We start from the raw sequence: 6000 nt of genomic DNA, 5'->3' as shown, positions 1-6000 counted from the left end.
GCAAAGTCACTCATATACATTAACAGTAAATGCTTGTATAAACAGAATGGAGGAAAGAGTCAACCCAAAGAGTTTCACATGCAGAAATTCTATTCTGTATGTTGGAAGAAAACCATCTTCTGGCTATTTTGAAATTCAATATAGGTGGAGAAAAGGATGAGAAGTTCTGAAGGGAGGAGTCCATTGATGGCCTCTGGGAGAAGATGAGGCTGGAACTCTGTGGCAGGTCACAGATAAAGATGGGAGAGGTTTGAGGGATGTCTCATGAATCTGCTAGAGGAGGGGCTTGGGAGGGAGAACTCCAAGCCGCTGGTAGCCACCCACTATGGGCATCCACAGATAAGGTGGCACTTGCTATGTGTTTGTGATTAAAAGGAGAAAACGGTGGAAAGGAGAGCCCCAGGATAAAATTCAAGAAAGAAAGACACCATCTGTAGAACATTCTCTGAAAGTACATGGAATAAGAAATACAATTTCTTTCTGAAAGTCTTATTCCTAGGGGTGTTGTTAGAACATGAGCCCATGAAGGGTTATAACTGGATTTTCTCAGTTTTCCATGGGTTCTAATATATACTAATATAAAATACTTATGTAAACAGAATGGAACAGCATTTTATACAGCAATGAATCAGCCCATTGGGATTTAAAAATGTCTCCTAATTGCCTATATGCACAAATCACATTTTCACCCTCATTTTTTCTGGCTGCAAACCAGGATCTTTACCAACTACTTCACCACCATTGATTTTCATAGCACCTGTTACAAAGTGCTGTATTGTAGGCACTTGAAAATCCAGTATAACCCAAGGTCAATAGAAGCTTCTCCTGCCCTTTGGAAATCTAGAAAAAAGTGGCTCAGATCTCCAGATTTCATGGCCTAGGGCAGTCCAGATCCCACCTTGAGATTTCCACAAAGTGTCTGAAGGACCTAATTGTTGTGGGTGTTTCTTGGTTTCCTGCTGCTGCAAGGCTGGCTATGTGCAGGAAACCCAATCCCCACTCCCAGGCCCACTCACAGCAAGAATTCATCAGCACTGCCCCCTTTTCTGAAGGTGTTGGGAGGGAGATGGGAGAATTTACACTTTGGGAATTCAAATAACTTCAAATGGAAAAGTCAGCATTACGACTCTTACAGATATTTCAACTGCTTCACCTACACGGTATCATCAGCCTTCTCCCCACTAGCCCTGTCTGCTAGCTTCTCTGTCTCTTTTCTCCTTCTCCACCCTGTCTGGAGCCACTTCTCTCTTGTCATTATGCAGAGCTGTCTTGCTCTCTTTTATGAAGCCTTGGCACCAGCCTCCTCTCCAGCCCTTGCGTCTCATCCTCTGCCCATAATTGTCATTACCAAGATCGTGACACCGTTTCCTGACAAAGAAAGTTACCTCACAAAGAGGAATTCTGATGCCAGCCATTAAGATAATAAAATGTTGTCTCCCTCATTAGAGGGAAGAAATAAAGGCAGAAAACTTTAGAAACAGTGCGGGGAGCTGATTGTAGGGCGCTGGGGACCTCCTGCTCGTCATCCTAGCAGTAAACTACAGAGTGGCCTACATTCTCAAAGGGTTTGAGGAATCAGGGCCTGAAACAACTTTTAAAAGGTACTCGGACCTGCAGGCTTACCTCTAACCCAGAGTGACCAATCTGAAGTTGTAACCATGTGCCCAATGGCCTTCACTGCAGACATGCTTTTGTTTTTTTCCTTTAAGTAAGAGACAAGAGCTCCCAATTTTTTTTCTCTGCCTTTTTCTCATCACTGACTTTTCATGCTGTTCTATACAAGCTATTGTTCTCCAAATAGTGCAAGCCCACTACTGTACTAGCCACAATGAAGAATAATTTTGAAAAGTACCAGGCACAGAAAACATTTATTAGAACTGGAAAAGTGGTAAATATCTGTTAGAAAATTATGAGAGTGAAAGAGAGAAGAGCAAGGGGGAAAACACCTCAACAGAAGATAATGTCCTCAAAACAATAGCATCCAGGCTTCAAATAGCAGTGCACTGCCTTCTAATTTCAATTTGATGTGTGTAGAATTCCTTCTTTTCCAATGCCAAATGCTGAATGAAACATGCAATAAAAATTACTGCCTGAAACATGGTGATAGCATTTAATCCTCTGGCAACACATTAGAAAGGCTTTCAGCTTTAAACCAAGGACTGCCATACTGCAGCTTTGCTCGTGAAATTATTTATTCATGCCTTGGCTTATAAAGCCCCTTTTTATAAGCTTTCTATCAGCTAATAATAGGCTGGAGCACTTACGTTCTCAGCCTGACAGATTCCACATTTATGAGACTGGGAGTTCGATGCCTGGCACAGAGTTGCCACCTGGAGGGAGTCATGCTGTCTGGTTGAGTGGGTTTCAGCATCATGATGTTGCAGGGATGCTGTGGCAGGTTAGGTACCACTGAGACAAGAGGGGCAGGATGTGGGAAGGCATGGAGTGAAAGAGGATGCGGGAGAAAGGCAAGCTGGCTCCCTCAGGCTTCTGGAAACTGTGTCCCAAATGTTTAGGGTAGAGCATGCAGAAAGGGAGAGAAGGACCCAAAGAACACAGGATAAAACTCTCTCTAAACCAAATGTCAATAATTATTAATTAGTGACAATATGTTTAACAATAGGGTTGTTGTTTGTGAAAAAGCTGGGGAGAGGAAATTAAAAGTAGAAGCCAGATTACAAAGGAAAAATTATATACTTAAGAGAGCAAACATATTTGAAGCACTTTAATGTCTATTTATTTACATGCACTTTGTCCCTAATGAAAGATATGGCTGCAGTGGGGCAAGAAGCTTACTACAGATTATTCTTGTCTGGTCATTAAAGTACAACCTGCTAATACATAATACTTGATTAGTTTAACCCTTCCTGGCCTTCCCCATTTGGTCAATTCTTGCTGTTAAGTATACTTCATAGTACCATGTAACCGCTCTTTCTCAGTACTTACCACAGCTAAAATTGTATTTTGTGTGTGTGTGTGCGTGTGCTCCATGAGGGATTGTTTTTATTTTCCCTTCAGTTAGTAGCTACAAGAGGGCTTGGAACTTCCTACTGAAACATACTATGAATGCAATAAAATTAAATGTATTTTGAAATATTTTAATTCAGACTTTCCACTAAGTATTGGTTATAAGGAAAGGTCAATAAAGGGTGCAGCAAATCACCAAAATAATAAAAACCCACTGAAAGAGAAAAATATTATTCTGATAAAATGTTAACAATTGTGGAATATGTTAAAAGCCCTTTGATGTTATTAATGGTAAAATAATAAAAGAATAGTAAAGTTCAAATAACCCTAAAAATATGGTTCAAACAAAAAAAAACCAAAACCCCAAACCCATTGCCTTAGAGTTGATTCTGACTCAGCAACCCTATATGGTTATATGAGTATAAATACCCTAAAGTATTATCCAATAAGCCAAGTTTTCATCAGAATTAAACCAGCCTTAAACTCTTTGATCTTCATTGCCAAACATATAAATATATACACGTATATTGCTTTTCTCTTTCTTGATCTTTCTGGGCAAAAGAGTCAGCTGTCCACCATCCAACACCTCCATTTTCTTTTGCTTCAGTCCCACTGGCCTTTGATCACTCCAAGCCTGGCTCATCCCTAAGTATTTGTACTTGCTGTCACCTCTGTCTGTTGTGCCCTTTCCCCAGATCTTTGCAGAGCTTATTCCTTCTCCTCAGTCCTGACGACTCCACTGGTCCCCATTCCCACTTACCCTCTACCACATTAACTTGTTTTATTTGTTTTCTGGTATACCTCAAACTAAAATCATTTTGCATTTTGGCTCATTTGTTTGTAGGCTTTTTTGTTTTAGGTCTCCCACGCAATAATGCAAAAGTCTTTGAAAGCAGGCAACTATGTCTGTCTTTTCATGTTTATACCCCCAGTGCCTAGTGTTATGGATTGAATAATGTCCCGCAAAATAAGTATTGAAATCCTGGCCTCTATACCTATAAATTAAGAAGCCCTGGTGGCACAACAGTTAAGTGCTCAGCTGCTAGCCAAAATGTTGGTAGTTTGAATCTACCCAGTGGCTCTGTGGGAGTAAAGGCCTAGCAATCTGCTCCTTGTAAAGATTATAGACTAAAAAACCTTGTGGGGCAGAAACGCAAGAGACCCATGTAGGATTGTCACCCAACGATGCAGCAAGACGATGTATATAAAAGCTGCTCAACTTATCCTTTTAGGGAAAGAAAATGCCAGTTCAAAAAAATCCCTTTAGGAAGGACAACACACAATACAGGGGAAGTCAGAACAACTGGACTAAATCAAAAGCTAAGAAGTTCCCTGAACACAACCAAATGTTTTGAGGGAGAGAGTAGCTGGGGCTATGGTCTGGGGACCATGGTTTCAGGGGACATCTAGGTCAATTGCCATAACAAAGTTTCTTAAAAAAATGTTCTGCATCCCACTTTGGTGAGTGGCGTCTGGAGTCTTAAAAGCTTATGAGCAGCTATCTAAGATGCATCAATTGGTCCCAACCCACTTGGAGCAAAGGAGAAGAACACCAAAGACTCGAGGAAAATATCAGCCCAGGAGACAAAAGGGCCACATAAAGCAGAGGGTCCATGGGCCACATAAAGCAGAGGGTCCATCAGCTTGAGACCAGAAGAACTAGATGGTGCCCAGCTACCACCAATGAAAGCCCTGACAGGGAACACAACAGAGAATCCTTGACACAGCAGGGGAAAAAGTATGCAGCAGAACTCAAATTCACGTAAAAAGACCAGACTTAATGGTCTGACTGAGACTGGAGGAGCCCCCAAAACTATGGCCCCTGGATGTTCTGTTAAACCAGAACTAAAACGATTGCCACAACCAACCCTTCAGACAAAGGTTAGACTGCACTATAAAACAAAAAATAATACTAAGAGGGTACTTCTTAGTTCAAGCAGATACATGAGACCAAATGGGCGGCTCCTGTCTGGAGGAAGGATGAGAAGGCAGGAAGGGACAGGAGCTGGTTGGATGGACACAGAAAAACTGAGGTGGAAAGGGGGAGTGTACTGTCACATTATAGGGATTGCAACTGCTGTCACATAAAAATATGTGTATAAATTTTTGTATGAGAAATTAACTTGCGCTCTAAACTTTCACCTAAAGCACAATAAAAAAAAAATCCCTTCAAAATTGTGAAAGCTATATATCATGGCTTCATTTTCCTCACCATAATTCCCATTCCCTAAAGCTAGGCTGATCCCTATAGGAGCCAGCACTAACAATTTACTTACCATCAGCTTATCTGAGCCAGAAAACACCCCTTCAGATCTGCCAGATGGTTTGGGGCCTGATGCTGTGCATCCTCACAGCTGCCTAGACAGTGTTCCTCCGAGTGGGTGAGTGATATCCTGGATAATGACAAGGGATTGGTAATTCCTTTCACCTGAACACTGTTCTCTACGGACACAGGGTACAAAGTTGGAAGACGGCTAATCCTCCACCCACTCTACAATTGTACTGTTGTTGGGGGGGACACAGTGGCATAGTGCATACTGGGAGTCTCCATGGAAAGCGCTGGATTGTAGGGTTCCATTGAAGTGGCAGCGGGAACTAGGAAGAAGAGATAAATCTCTCAACCTGCCCTGCAGCTCCTTCTTGGAAGTGTGGAACACTGCTGGACCTCAATGGCCTGGGGCAAATTCGTGCCCCCGGGACTCCTCTTTCGGAGCCGTGCCCTTTCCTAAGGACTTCCTTTCACCATTGGATTCCCTAGTCTTTCCATCAGAATTTGTTCTTAAAAAAGCATCTGATAACAAATAGATTTTACCTTAGTGTGGTTTAAGGCAATCTCTTGTTGGGCGACAAAGACTTCATTTTTAAGCCCCCTCTCCTAATGAAGAAATAAGTTATCATTTCCAATCAGAATAATCAGAGCAAACTCTTGTATAGTACTTGTTAGGTGCCAGGCACTGTTTTAAGTGCTTTAGGTATATTTACTCATTCAATCATCATAACAATCCTACAGAAGTTTCAGGTACAGAGATATTA

Source organism: Elephas maximus, chromosome 10, assembly GCF_024166365.1.
Source record: "Elephas maximus indicus isolate mEleMax1 chromosome 10, mEleMax1 primary haplotype, whole genome shotgun sequence".
Classification (NCBI taxonomy): Eukaryota; Metazoa; Chordata; class Mammalia; order Proboscidea; family Elephantidae; genus Elephas; species Elephas maximus.
The sequence above is the reverse complement of the archived record's forward strand: the minus strand, read 5'-3'. Positions refer to the sequence as shown.